Here is a 15,643-nt window from a genome sequence, read left to right as displayed (position 1 = left end):
GTCTGAATGGCATTCTTTCAGCGCTCTGGTGACCTCAGTACGACAGGTGCGGCCATAGGAATGTAAGGTTTGGTCCACTTAGAATCACCGGGAAGGACCTCTACTCTTTTCAATAAATGTGGTGGGTTCTTAGACGTGCCTGTGGCTCTCTTCATATACGGGATCCCCATTTAATATCATTTGAGAGGGACGTTCCTAACTGGAGCTAGGTACTCATTTTCCCTGAGTGAAGTGATAACATCGTGCCTTTCCCAAGGGCACGACATTGGGGCATGTCAGGAGTTTGGACCCATGGCCAGAACCTCTTGATTCTGAACCAAACACTCTAACCATTACGCCACACGATGCCACTGATCACCGAAAAAGCGTCAGTGAGAGATTGGTCGCGTTACATTTCCACATATATGCTGTTCAAAGTTTATCATGGCCCTAACAGTGAAAAATTGATTTATGTTTGCTTCTTCCGGTAAATTTTCGACCTTTGAGTTCATGGTCACAGTTATTTCATTAGTTGCTCGTGCAGCGTGCGGCGCTTTGCCAGCATTTTTATCGAAACTTTCTCAGGTAATTTAATCTTCCTCTCGACCATCGCGGCGCAGAATCACGTCGATTCGTCATCCTTTCAATAAACTCCGTTATAATAATGTTTTAGACACAGATTGTCTAATATACATGTAGATACTACTTTACGGGTAATATTGTTCGCCTTGTAAAGTTAATCCAGATATTATACGCACGTTCGCACTTTTAGTTTTTGAACTATAATTTACTCCACTGAATATATAGCTAGCCTTACGTTCCTCGGTTCTTTGGAAAGTTGTGATGCGTTTCGTTAATAACATTTTCTTCATAAAGTTTATTTGATGGTTCAATTAAGTAACCATTGGATTAGAAAAGATACGATCTCGCAATAAATGTAGCTATTTTATTTCATGTGTGATGTATGGCTGTATTTAACGATATCGATTATCGATATTATTGTACATACAGGGCGTTTAGATCGACTTTTTATTCATTTTGTTGGAAATATATAGATTTAGATCTGCTTTTCTTCAGATATTTGTTGAAAGTGGAAACAAGTATCCTATTACACCACTTCCGTCTTTCTACTCTGCAATATTCATATACACACCGAGATTAAACAAACAAACAAACAAACAAACAAACAAACAAACAAATACCAACTGACTACAATACCTCCGTTTTTACGGAGGTAACTAGCCAACAAATACGCACACAGTACAGGAAGTATTTAGACCCCCTTTTCGCATCGTTGTCATCGCTTTAACGGTTTTCCAGATGACGGCTGGGTCGATCCGATCGTTAAAAGGTCACTTATCATTATCATCTTTCACCCTGAAAGTTCATTAATAATGATAACGATGGATAAAAAGAAGTATATAGCTCACTGATGAATGGAGTACGTCTTACTCGCCTGGGGAACCTATCCATGAAGGAAGGAAGTTTTACAAAGGGATGAAGAAAGAGGAAGAGCAAGCAAGGAAGTCTTCTTTATCTCTTCTACACTTGTGTCTTTACAACTTGAACATTATTCCTCTATTCGTAAGATAGCTACGTCGATAAGGTAAGACCTTTAGGTAGAACATCTCGTATTTTATTTCATCAATTTTGTATTTCGTACCAGACCGGCAATACTCTTTTTATGTGGAAAAGGATATCTTAGTGAAGGCTTGCGCGGAGAGAATGTACGGCAACTGTACTTTATATTCACGGATGGCTGGGCTAATGTAAAATGAGGGCTATCGTGGAAAGTTGAGCATCGCTGATTCTGTTCATAAACCTTTTTCCACTCAATTATCTTGGTCACGATATTGGCCTATGTGACTATTACAAGTTTTTATGACGTGACTTTTTGACATGTAACATACTTCAGTAACATTCATGGGGAAATTCATCCATGGGGAAGTTCTTATTGGCCGGTTTCCAGGATTTTACATGTCTTCTTCGGTTGTAAAATTTACCCGTTATCGGTGGTCCAGGGCGGATGTCATAACGTAACTCATACTTACTTGCTTTTTCCCACGCTGGTCCTTTAGCATTCTATGCAGGTAAAGATAAAGGTAATCCCATATACCTTTTGAGGCCGTAGGGGCAGTCGGTTGTTAATCCACATTGTGCCTAAGGCACGGCATTGGAAGGCGAGCCCATTCCTCTCCTTCCACCGCCTTTACCTCCCCAACCGATGCCAGGTACACATTTTTACCTGGGTGGAGTGAAGAAAATCGTGTACAGTGCCTTTCCCAAGAACACAACGTCTAGCAGGAATGCCAGGAAGCGAACCCGTGACCTCCCGATCTCGTGTCCGTTAGCTTCATTGCTAACTTGTACTTTAACGTTATCCGGCGTATGTATTATTTTCTTTAACCTTTACATATAAGGGGTGGCTAAAAACACTGACGCGGTGTGGGTAAAAACGTTGATCATATTCTTACCAAAGAAAAGTCCCACTTTCCACTAGACGGCGATCACTGTGCGACCGTTAAGTTCCCAGACGTCTTGATAACCTCTTTGTGTTTGTATGTCATTTGGTGTTTGTGTTAAGCCTATAGCTCTTTTAAATATGTATTGTGTTCCTATGGGTTTATTTTTATACCCGAAATAAAGAAAGAAAAAAAGAAAGATATGACGCATAGGGGTGACGCCAATCTCCTTTTTTGTAGCCCTTGGGCCACACATTTGTGCTAGTCACTACAGCAGTCCTTCCATACTCTTTTGCAAATGCTGAGTGCTAAGCAGAGAAAGCAGTATGTACCACCATTTCAGAGCCTTTAGTATAACCCGGCCGGGGATCGAACTCACGACCTACCGTGTGCAAGGCGAACATTCTACGCACAAGGCCATTGCACCGGGTGTAAGGGACGGATAGCAAATACGGGAGCCTAGCTGAAGCCGGTGTGTGAAAATGTTGATTATGTTAACCAAAGAAATATCTGATTAACCTGTAGAAACGACTAGAAGCCGGCTGTTGGAAAAACGGGTACAAATCAGATGAAAGTAACGATTTCCATTTTGCTTGGAGAGTAGAACCTAAATCCTTTGTCATAAAAATGCCAGAAAGTCGTGATTTCAGACGAGGACATAATTTTCTACAATGTGATTGATATGGGGCGACAGCCAATGTGACAGGGCAGGGTGGCAATTGATCGATAACGGTAGGCCTAAGTCGCGGGTCTCAGGGAATTATCGGTGAGAATACACGCCAGCGTCGCAACTCTATTTTACTTGTACAGTTACTACAAATACCTGTCATAGCTACCGGAACGCCTACAGATATTCCAAGAAACTTAAGAATTCATGTGAGGGTTCCTTCGGTGACGTCAAAGGGTCTTGGAGCAGCCACCGACTCGTGCTTCTGCTGGCTTCGTTTTCTTGAAGGAGGCACGCGAAGGGTAGGTCAAGTCTTCGTTTGAAATAGGTGAAGCAAAGAGGCTACTTCAGACAGGTGTGTGGCTCGTTCCCTCTTTCCCCGTACTCTTATTGAAACGCATTTTAGGGGTATTTTTTAAAAAATTTCACTGGCGTGGCCGAAAAAAATAGAGACTGACATAAGGCGCAATTGCAAGCTGGCACGACGGAAAACGTTTTGCTGGAAAAGCTTTATTTTCCCCAATTAACCAATTAAAACATTTGAAAACTAAAATAAGACATATTTTCTCCGGAAGATCCGTTGGGGCATTCATATTTTCATTATTTTAAAGCGTTCTTAATTTGAAGAATTAAAAATGCTAGGGGTGGGAAAGTAGTGAGCTACAATTTGAAATGTAAAGTGGTTGTCATTAGAAGTAATCGATAAAAATATGGCAAAAGTCAGATATTTCCCCTCCACTTTTAAAACGGAACGGCCCCTGCGACGTTTCGTTCCACTGATCGATGTTGTTTAGGATGAGCGCTTGGGGGCGAAAATTCCGACTTACGGAAACGTCGACTGGTATTAGAGACGATGCGGCGTTGACGTAGCACATGGTGAATAGCCAGCTTTGTCCGTTGTCATGGCTTCAGGACTAAAGATATGAAATTTACCTGTAATTTCGAAGAAATTGATGCAAATACCCAACCTGATCGAGTTTTCGATCTGAATATATAACTGTGCTCGTTTTCATGGCTTCAGGACAAATATACAATTATAGCCGTCATTTCAAAAATATTTCTGCAAATTCCCAACCTGATCAAGTTTTCGGTCGGAATACACAATTGTATCCGTTGTCATGGCGTCAAGACTCGAAATATGACACTGTAGCCGTAATTTGAAACATATTGCTGCAAATACCCAGCCTGATTGATAGCTCAGTCTTACAGCCTTCTCGGCGTTATGAAACCTATATTATTACCAGGATCATCAGACCTGATTCGTAACTCAAAACTGTACTTCATATGATATGAATTTGAGTATAGGATTTGTTTCTATATTTTATCAATACGTTGGCCCATGATATTTCATATTCCGAAATCAAACCCAACATTGTTGAATTGGAAATAGAGCTTTACTTACGTACTTCTTTGCTGTTTTCCTATTTGTTTACTTGTTTTAATCTTACGTATACACCTTAAGTTTAGTTGTACAGTTGCAATAATCCATCGGGAATGGAGTGCAATGTAGTGTTATCATGTATGACATGTATGTATGTATGTATGTATGTATGTATCATGTATGTTAGGGATCATGGTCGACAGTGAAACACTATAGCTAAAATAAGGACACGCCTTCTATAATATTCAACGTTTGCCGGGGCTTGCGGCGTCTGAACCTCGACTGGGTATCTAGTTTCGCTGAAAGCACGCAAGGAAATACTGGGATCACGTCGCCTGGGTGCCGGGTCGATACCGCTACATTTTCAATCCTTCTTCGGGCCCGAAAACGAACGCAGGTTTCTCTTTTACGTATTCCTTATGCATTTTCTTATCATCTATAACATGGCAGTGACGGAAATTCTTATGCCGAAAATAAAATAAAAAGTGTAGCACGGTTTATAGATTTGCGTTCTATGATAGCAACATTTGAATCGACTGGTAACGTTATCGACGCCACGATTGGATGTTGGACAATGGTGGTTACATAACGAATTTTCAAGCTGAGGAAAATTGTCGTCTGAAATACGCAGTCGTGCAGCGGTTTGGGGTCAATAATTTGCGGCCATAATAGAATCTAGCGAACGTGGGTCGATTCTTTCATTCAAAAAATGCGGTGCAAGGGAAAAGGGGTCGTGACTGTGAAATTTGAACCTACGCTCTGGTATGGAGGACTCGCGACTACCCCACCCACCCATTCTATAACTGTCTACCCACTAACATACTTGTGGATGATTTACTTCAAATGTTTATATCATAGCAAGGTTTTTAGTATATAGCTCTGTTTTTAAAAGGCTTCGCTTAAAAAATTCTCATCAGTACCAAGAAAACATAATGAGTACTCCGTAAAAAAAAACCTCGTATTTCAGGTTACAGGTTGCAATTGCGATCTGGCGGAATCGCCGATTCTACCGGTGGAAATTACGACCGGAGTCGATAGAGACTGCGATTAGGTTGCTAGGAATGTGTTAGGATGGTCTCCCGTTTAGAAATCCTAAATTTCAAGTCAGTCCGTCGATCTTAAATGACAAGAATCGAAAGTGAAAAGTTCTGACTGTCTTTTAAGGGAACATCTTTAAATTCAAAGATTCCGATCGGGACCTCTACCGGCAGAATCGCCGATTCTAACAAACAGAAGTCTCTTCCCCGACATATACATAACAACAGTATGGGCCAGAGCAGATTAACTACTGTAAATATAAATTCTGTTATATAAAATGACGTCCAACAGAAAATGATTTTTCGAACTTTCACTTTAAAAAAAAGAAAAACAAATTTGAAAAATTATTTTATACCAGGCTGTCAAATGTAGCAATGAATAGGCTGTGATACTGTTTGATAGTAGAAGAATCGGAATGATCCTGTGCGACAGTAGAAAAGTTGGAATGATACAGTGTGAAAGTAAAAGATGCTAACAGATTTCTGCAAAGTCAACCCACGTCAGACCTGTTCATTCTTGTGAGGGATGCCTGTGGGGCCCACTGCAAAATACTCTTTTGAGCCTTTGAAACACATCAGTGAACACATGAATACTTATCCCCATTTTCAAAGAATCTTTTCGAAGATTCCCATCTGAAGGAACTACAAGGAAAACTGCTATGAGGGTCTCTTTGTCATGATTAAGAGCTGTCGTATGCAAGAGCCTTTTCAAGTCTTTTAAAGCTACAACGTCTTTCTTGTGTTGTTTTTCAAAGCTATCTGGTCTGTTTCATGCAGGGATTCATAAGAAGGGTCTTTACTTTAAGAACTTGAAAGGAAAATGACTGCTTCTCTGTTTAGGCTTACAGCTATACATGGCTCGTAATACTGGGTGCATGTGCACCTGTGTGCACCAAGAATTGGAACTGTACATCTAATCTTTGACTGTGGGTGCACCAGTGCACCTAGATATTTTTGGAGGATATCAGGGAAAGGTGCTATTGTACACTAGTGTACAGCATATTCTTGAAATCTAGCAAAGGCAGTACATCATTTTTTGTTGTACTTTGTTTGATGTGTTTCTTGTTTTGAGATTTTGAAGTAAGATCAATAATTACAGATTGAAGTCCATAAGATAGGCAGTAGGGTTTGTAATTGTATTTTGCTGACATTCTACATTGTACTTTATTTCATATCGTGCACCCAAAAATGACTTAGTCTATATGTGCCGTAGTGCATGTAAGTCTGAATTTATCATTTTATTTCTTTTCTGATAATGATATTGTGGCCAGGACAACTGAGTTGACACTCGACACACAGAATTCTGACACTGTGACAGGATCTTACAAGTGACTCCTGTGGGGCATATATCGTTGAACATGACTACATATGCTGTACTCATGTAATTATCCCCATGAAAAATGGAGATATAGTTTTGGGTGTGTCTGTCTGTTTGTTTGTCTGTCTGTTTGTGTTTCCGGACTATTCTAGTCAGCATAACTCAAAAACCTCTTGATGGATTATGATGATATTTGGTATGTTGGCGGGTGTTGTCAAGCTGAACATAAAGGTCGATTTTGGGCCCCCTGGTATGTGACCTTGTTATAGTCTGAAGTCTGAACTTATAATTTGATTTCTTTTCTGATGTTATTCCTAGGGCAACTGTGTTGACATGCATCGTCTAGAAGGCTGATATGATAGAATCTGACAGGCGACACCTATATCACATATGTATGGTTGAATATGACTACATGTTGCTGTTGTACATGTACATACAAACTTATAATTTGATTTTTGTTTCTGATATTATTCCTAGGACAACTGTGTTGACACAAAACCTATAAAAAGGGTGACACAGTGATAGCATCTGACAGGTGACACTTGTATTGCGTACATGGTTGAACATGACTATGTGTGCTGTAGTACATGTCTGAACTTATAATTTGATTTCTTTTCTGATGTTTTGGCCTGGACAACTATGTTGACATTCGACCTGAAGAAGTCAGATAAAATCTTACAAGTGACATCTGTAGGGGAGGGACGTTTAGATAGACTTTTCAATAGAACACATGGTTAAGCCATTGAAAAAAACACATGTATCCACATGGTTTTGTCAGGATTGGTTAGGTAAAAAAAGCAGGTCAACTCCTGCATTTTAACGAGCTACAGCCAGAAGTTTTAGATGAGACCGGGATTTCACCCCCCGTCCTGATGGATCAGCCCAACTAAAAGGGAAGAGTTCAGGGGTCAATCCAAGGTCAAAACATGCCAAAGATCACCTATTTTGGCCAGATTTTTAAAATACATGTACTCTTCTGTTCTCCCTAGCAGAAATCTGGACCATTCTGAGCAATATTTGCCCAGGAAAAAAATCATCATTTAGAAAATTAAGCGTGACTTTGCAAGGTGCACTCTACTGCATACATGTGGAACATTTACATTCACTGTTTTTAATGTAAATCCCAATTTATAATTTGATTTTCTTATCATTTGATATTTTGATATTGTTCTTATGACAACTGTGTTGACACAAAACCTATAAAAAGCTGATGCATGTATCGCATACATGGTTGAGCATGACTACATGTACATGCAAGTGCAACATGTATGTCCAAACTTATAATTTTATTTTAATTTTTCTCACAAAGTGACTTAAAAGGTCAATGTCAGATAAAATGAGCTTGGCTTTGGCATGGAGCCAATGCCGATCTGTCACTCTTGTTCCTTAACTAATGTCAGCAATAGGAGAACCAATTTGTGATAAATCTTTCTACAGTACAAGTGTTGAATTCAAAGTAGGCTGCAATGCTTAATGCCCTTGTGTTGCTGCATATACTGTAAATCATTAAATCTTTGCGGTTTTATTTGTGTGGTTTTCGCAATGACCCTCGCCACTGAAAATTCATGCCATCGCCAATATATATTTCCAATGTCTGACTACTGAGTTGTTTCAACGACGAATTTGGAACACCACAAAAACCTCCTTTTCCCTACTACCGTGAAATAAAACCACCGTGAAAGTAAATGAATTTACAGTAGTTCACCAAATTTCAGTTGTAATGAAGTGATTAGAATCATGTTTGGCAGTTTGACAGTGTAATTGGAGAATTCATTTTTATAATTCTCATTCTTTGAAGAAAATATGTCAATTCATTCTTGACATCTATTAGTAGTGGTGCAGGTCAAACCTACTGTCTCCCACTAGTTTTATCATGGACCAGTACACATTAGGTGTACATCAACATCAGAAATACCTTCACAACTCAGATACTGTATTACAACTACGAGCGTACCTGCCAGGGCTAGCTTCTGCTTTAAATCTTTGTCCATCCCACTCAGTATTTCAATATTTTGAGGGAGGGGCGAGTCCTGGAGACAGCCCTGGGTCCTGCACTAACCTGCATACTGTATGCAGGTTGTCTTTTGAGCCCTGAAAGTCTTTCAGCACCAAGGACTCAAATACAATTTATTCATTATCATTACCACGAGTGCCTGACATATAGTTAACACTTCAGAATCAATAATATTGTGTTAAAACTATCAAAACTTGACTACAAACTGACAGTTGTGTTCAGCAAGGGATATCGAATTCACAATCCAAAATTAGTTTCCTGCCAAAAATGCCAAACTTTTGCCTTATCAACATTGCATATAACCTTTCAGTATCTTTTGTTCCTGTCTAAAGAGAATCTTGGCACATTTCTTCTGTAATACTGCCTGGCTCCACAGTGTCTGATGGAGAAGCCATGCCACTTACGTACTGATCAATATGCAATTAGACTTCAAGGGAACATGCATGGTGGGGTAATACTACAATATTCCAGCATGCTTGTGACAAGCAAAGCAGGGCTACAAATTAGTTCTGTCCATCGCATGACGTGTTTGTGACTGTAGCATGAAATGCTCAATTTTTGGCGAACCTTGAAAGAATATCTTAGCATAACTGATTTGTAGTGCTTGCTATTTGTAACAAGAAATCAAAGATCTCATATATCCATGATATATTATATAAGTAGTTTGTGTTTTTAGTTTATATTTTCACGTTGTGAATTTCTTGTTTTCTTAAATTTTCTTTTATTCATTATTGTGAATTTCTCACTGTCTCTTTCTGAAATTGTAGGTACATGTAATAGTTTTAGGACATTTGATTTTACTAGCAGAAAACAGTCAGTGTGGTGGATGAAGTACAAATTAGTTGATTCTGAAATGATTTGTCATCCTATGATATGGTTTTACTAGAATTACTTATTATATCTAGTACTACATATTTAAACTCAACCTAAACTTTTCCATGAAAACAATGAAATTGAAATCATAATCTGTAAACCCATTAAGAATTATTATTTGCATAAACAAAAAAGACGAGTGATTTTACATACCTAAGAAAAAGCTGATTATTAATCTTTTATTGTTGTTTCCTCAGTTTTCAATGTTCAGAATAAAACATATGTTGCAACTCAGGGGAAACTTTGTACTCACCGAAATACCTCCAAGCAATGCAGCATTTACTATGCAGCACCATATGCTTGACAATATGCTTCTTTCCAGATCGTTACTTAAAGCAACATTAAACTTGCATCCCCTGTGGATATGGATTTGATATTATATAACGTTATGTCATGAATTAGGGAAAGTCTTGCATCTTGCAATTGCTTCATCCATTGATGGTTTACTACACGCACCCTATCTTTTACATAAAAACAGTCACTGCAATGTAAAACACTAACTTCTTTATGTCGAGTCTTTCCAGTCTCGAGTTGTGATGGCTCCCTATGCATCACTGTCCCTCATTGCCTGTCTACCTTGAAGCCTGTACCTTAGGGTGTCTATGTAGGTTGTTGCTTGTCTTCTTGGCTTCCTCTGTAAAACACAGTATACAAAATCTCAAAGAATCATCATGAAATCTTGAGCAGATCTAGAAAAAAGTGTCCTCTTCCTTATTACAAAATTTATCACATGTTGAAGTATGGAATAGAGTCAAGCAAAACATTGGTCCGTAAGAAGACCTCCTGACACGTCTTCGATCTGTTTGTTTGAAGACCTTCTTTTCTTTCTCAGTAAAGAAAAGAAAACTGAAGTGGTATTAGCATGTTTCATGTTTATTGGAACTTTCCAAATTAAAACTATCATGTAAGGAACCATCCAGGGCAGAAGAGAAAGAGGTATTGGCAACTGAAAAGATGGGAGGAGGATAACAGGGAATGGACTAGCATTACACTAAGTGAAAAATTAAGAAGAATAGAAAGCCGAGAAGGGTAGAGAAAATTTGTTGTCTGATCATCTTCTATGGTGCCCCAATGGTCAAATAGTCAGACTAAGGGATAGAGGAGACGAGATTTATTCAGTGGCAATATTCAACAACAATTTGATATCTCTGCAGTTTTGTGAGCTCAAACAAAACCATACCACTGTGACAAGAAACACCTTTCAGCAATGCTGCATAATAACTAAGCGTTCAAGTATGCAGCGTATGCTTCTTTCCAGACCGTTACTGTAAGCAACATTAACGGTGTATCCCCTGCGGATATGGATCCACCTACAAATGGCTTAACAGTCTAAGCCTGGCATGTCATTTCTGGGTCCTTTCTTTGTAAATTGCCTTGGAGGTGTTTTGTATTTGCAGTGTAACCTGCACCATTAGTGGGTGCTTGCCGTGTGGTATGGTGCATTAGAACGTAATGAAATCCCTGATATTCCTTGACATATGTCACCGAAGTACGTCAAAGGGAACGCTGATCAATACGTAGTGACGCACTCACGGCGCAAACCTGTGTGAAATTTGGCGTTGATGTACACACTGATGACATTCTCAGACCATCTAGCCTCAAGCAAAGGTTGATCGGAATAACTAGTTTTAAGACAGAATAAGCTAATGCTGATTCAGAAGAATTAAAGATTTTTATCAAGCTATACTTGCCGTGTACTTGCAGATAAAAAAAAAATTCACTTAGGAAGTAGGAAAGAATCATGTAACTATGATGCACATGATTTGCTGGATACAGATTTTGTTGCCCGTCGCAATTTGGGACTTGACAATCCATAACTAGCTAAACTGCACGTTTTCAGCCGTTACTAATGTACCAAAGTAGGCGCAATTTTGCGTGAATTAGGCCGTTTAAGCCATGTTTGAAGCCATTTGGTGCACATATGATATACCAAGATATACCATTATTGGCATGTCTTACAGTACTTTGTATAAGCTGTTTCACAGTTTGAAGTGCACATGAGCGAGGTCAAAGGTGAAAGCTGCTAACATGTAAACAGTTCTTGTCTAGACCTTACTTGATATTTATCCAGATGTGTTGAATGTTTATGTCTCAGGGGCCTTTATCTAAGATATATTACCCCCAATGCATCGCAATGTTAATTGTGCAGTTTTTGTGCATGCGCAGTTCAAACTATGAAACAGCTTACAACACCACATCAACCGCCATAAATCAGCCTTAAATCGTTCCATCCACGCTCGTTGGGGAACGGGAACAGCTGTTAATTGAATTTTTGTACCCTGCCGTACGGTCGTGTGGGTCACCATATCGATGGCTTTACGCCTTGTCCTGAATGATGAACTGATCTTCACTTAAGCTTGATGACTGTGAGATTTCAACAAATAGCAGAAAGGTTAACAGTAAATGGAAATGTTCCCAATGGCTTTTGTTTCTTTGTTTGTTTGTTTTGAATAAAGATGCATAATAGAAGCAAGTCCACCTATCTTTTCATGCAGTAATCAAGTACAGGTTCTAATACGTACCTGTCTGCTGATACCAAAATGATTCATATTAACTCTACTATCTGATTTGCCTTCTTATATATACTTGATGATAATTTGCAGGAGGTAGATGAAAGGATAAAATTTTATTAAATTATAAATGATTAAAGAATTCATTTTTTTATCACTGGTCATCTTTTGTGTGCATCAATAACGTTACATATCAGAAATCTGTGAATCTTAAGTGTAAAAACAGGAAGTGTACAAAAAATCGTTGAAGTTGCAAAAATCCAAAAAGATTTTGTTGCATGCAGGGATTAGAAATTTACTAGATATTATTAGAAATCAAGGAAACCTGTCATCTGTGCCGCTAATCATGAGCATCACTGTAACGTTAACCTAGACTAGAGGCTTTGAATCTTTTGCTCAAGAACAAAACATTCACAAATAATCCTTGAAATGAGAAAAAGTCAGCCATTTTTTTCTACTAGTGGTAGCCTATATATTTGATGTGTTGATGACAGCTGTGTGCTCAGATGGTCTGTATGAATTATGAGTCAGTCTAGCCAATCAGAGATGTCTGTATCCGGCCTTCCGGGTTGCCCCCATGACCCTAATCATATTGGACAACCCCCTATAAAGGGAGAGGGTGGCCAGAGGGATTGATTGTTTTTATGGGGAGATCCATTGTTAGTCAGCATGTGGCTTTGAAAATGATTAGATTAGGTGGTTATGCTAGCAGTAGTAGACATGATATACAGATCTAAAGGTCTTGATTCCTGGCTATTTCACAGCAAGATGTTGTGTCCTTAGGAAAAAAAGCGACCTGACTTCAGTTGGGGAGGTAAAAGGCAGTGGAAGGAGAGGGTTGGGCTCCCTCCTCCAATACCATGTCCTAGACACAACCCACTGCCACTAAGGCTTAAAAAGGCTATGGTACTGCCTTTACACTTTACCTACCTTTTACCACTGTTAGTATGTTTGTGGATCTCCAGGCACAAATTTAGGGTACGGCAAGTTACTTAGTTTTGCAATAAAAGGGGAAGCATGAAGGCTTTCTCTGTGTTTTAAGTTCGCAGTTGAAACAGTTCTGTACTACAGTAGCCAAGTGATACATTGGAAATGCATATTTGCAGTGTCATGAAGTCATGGTGGAGAGGTCACTGCAAAGTGCGCCATGAAAATAAAACCATTGAGAACATTTCAAGTATGACAATGTAACAAGTAACTTAGGGGCTCCAAATACTGGGTGCATGTGCTATAGCTGTGGGTGCACAGATGAATCTTGGTATTTGTGTACTAGTAGGGTCATGTTTATAATTCAAAGGTACGATTATAATATCATTGTACACTAGTAGTATACAGCATATTCTTGACATTGAAATGCCAGAAAAGATAAAACCTTTGTTTAAAGTTCTTAAGTCAGCTATAGGATTTAAGATTCACACTCTAAAGAGAGTCTCGCAGTATCACAGGTTTGTAATTTAGGGCTTGCTGACATTCTACTTTATTTTGTGATGTGCCCCCCAAATTTCTTCTCACAGTGCACCTAAATTGTTTATAGGTTAGGTGTACCTGGGTGCACCTATTCCTCAAATGAATTTTGAGCCCTGGACTTGATGACATTGCAGTCCTAACCTTTCCCCTGACCCCCTGGTATGGTAATGGTTCACCCCTGGGTTATGTTATCGGGGCAGCGGCACGTTGGTAGTTTGCACGGTGCTAATGATTCGGGGAGACCATGCAAAACACCTGGCAGCAGGGCTCATCACTTCACCCGCCGTCAATGCGAACGGAATAATTTATCTCCCATTTTCCGCAACAACTGGAGCCGTTGACAGCCTAAAGAGCGTACAGCAGGTAAAAATGTCACATTCTGTCAGCTGATTAACTGGTACAAATGACGTTTTAGGTTAATTTCTCTCGTGATGCCTTCAACATCAACCTTTGTTTAAAAGATGTTTGATCTTGTTTCTGAAAAAGCCTTTGAGATAGACATTTTATGATGGTACGGTACATGTTACGCTAATAATATGCCTTCATTATTATACTGTTTATGTACAGCTTTATTGTCAAATACTTTTAGTCCTAATATTGTATCAATTTTAACGACCCCAGAAATGCTACTGCAGTTTTTAAGCCTAAAGGGGTCTTTTGTATGTAGCGATGACATCATTAATGTTGCTTATGTTTGAGTGCTGTGATTTCAGTTCATATGTATGAGCTGTAAGCAGTAACTTTATATTTCAAAATTTCACTTATCGTACTTCATATTTTAATGTGCAAACATCAATGCTAATGGTATGAGGATTTGCTACTGTAAAATTGGTGTTTAGGAGTAGTATAGTAGAAGCCAGTAATATGTATGTTACACTGTTCAAGATGTTCATTCTATCAGGCATATCTCTATGTTCGAACAACCCTACTATCTGACACCTCTATGTTACTGTTAGGTTGGGGTTAGGTGGTGTTAGAACATAGGGGCGTCAGAACATGGGGGCATTAGAACTTGTAGCAATATCATATTTATATCTTGTTTTTGACAAAATGATAGAATGGGTTACAATCCTATGTTCCAAGTAAACCGTTCTATCATTACGCCCAAAATAGTTACTCAAGCAACTGGATAAGTTTTGAAACAATCAGACGTTTAAACAGCATCCGCTATCTTCCGTCAGTGACCAACGAAAGGACTAGAAAACCAGGATTTCTTATTACCTGGATGTCTAACCTTCATCAACATTCTATCATTACGTCAAAAACAAGAAATACAATGTAGATAGGATTTACTTCTTCCAGCCAGTTTCTGAAGTTACAGGTCATGATTTAGCAACAGCATAAAGTTGAGAATCCTTTTGACTGAAGATTACGTTGATCCATATACCATCTGCTCAATCCATCTCTATACGTCCTGAAATATGGATCCTAAGAATGATTCTGTCAGAAACTGGGGCTTGAATCTTAAAACATCCGGTTAAAAATCGCCAGATAATCCTACTGCTCTAGTGAAGTTCAAATCCATCAATTTTTGTGCCAGACTTTGACCATGGCCCTATTTATAACATAACATGCCCCCCTCCCCACTGGTATAAACAAATCTTACCCTAGACGGTGATGAATGGTGATAACCCATTATGTACTGGCCAGGGGCCAGAGCATATGATGAAAATGACAGCCGCCGAATCACAATGCTCCCTTCCTTTCAGCTGGGATTAATAAAAGAACACAGCCAAAATAAAAGCAGACCCATAAAATCCATCAATGTCATAAAAGATGATAGATAATCTTGGGTCAACTATTGTATTAAACTGAAAACTTGTTACAAAATTCTGTGCACTTGGTAGTAGTTTCTTGCTGCGTAATTGCCATTGTTCATCTCTAAATGTCAGTTTAAGGTGTGATGTTAGTATCATATCAAAGAAAAACTTTAAG

At 38.9% G+C, this 15,643-nt stretch overlaps 1 protein-coding gene across 2 annotated transcripts in view; it reads left to right on the top strand.

Annotated features, from left to right (window-relative positions):
* LOC136425088 (CMP-N-acetylneuraminate-poly-alpha-2,8-sialyltransferase-like) overlaps positions 1-15,643 on the top strand; it is a 44,945-nt gene that overhangs the window by 5,069 nt on the left and 24,233 nt on the right. The window contains exon 1 of one of the 2 annotated variants that reach the window (XM_066413866.1): positions 13,929-14,071. The exons of the other annotated variant lie outside the window; for it this stretch is intronic. The gene's annotated coding sequence lies outside the window, so the exon portion shown is untranslated. Of the gene's footprint in view, positions 1-13,928; positions 14,072-15,643 lie in introns of those variants that run through there. 2 annotated transcript variants of the gene reach the window in all.

This window comes from Branchiostoma lanceolatum, chromosome 19 (genome assembly GCF_035083965.1).
Source record: "Branchiostoma lanceolatum isolate klBraLanc5 chromosome 19, klBraLanc5.hap2, whole genome shotgun sequence".
In the NCBI taxonomy this organism is placed as follows: domain Eukaryota; kingdom Metazoa; phylum Chordata; class Leptocardii; order Amphioxiformes; family Branchiostomatidae; genus Branchiostoma; species Branchiostoma lanceolatum.
The sequence above is the reverse complement of the archived record's forward strand: the minus strand, read 5'-3'. Positions and strand labels throughout refer to the sequence as shown.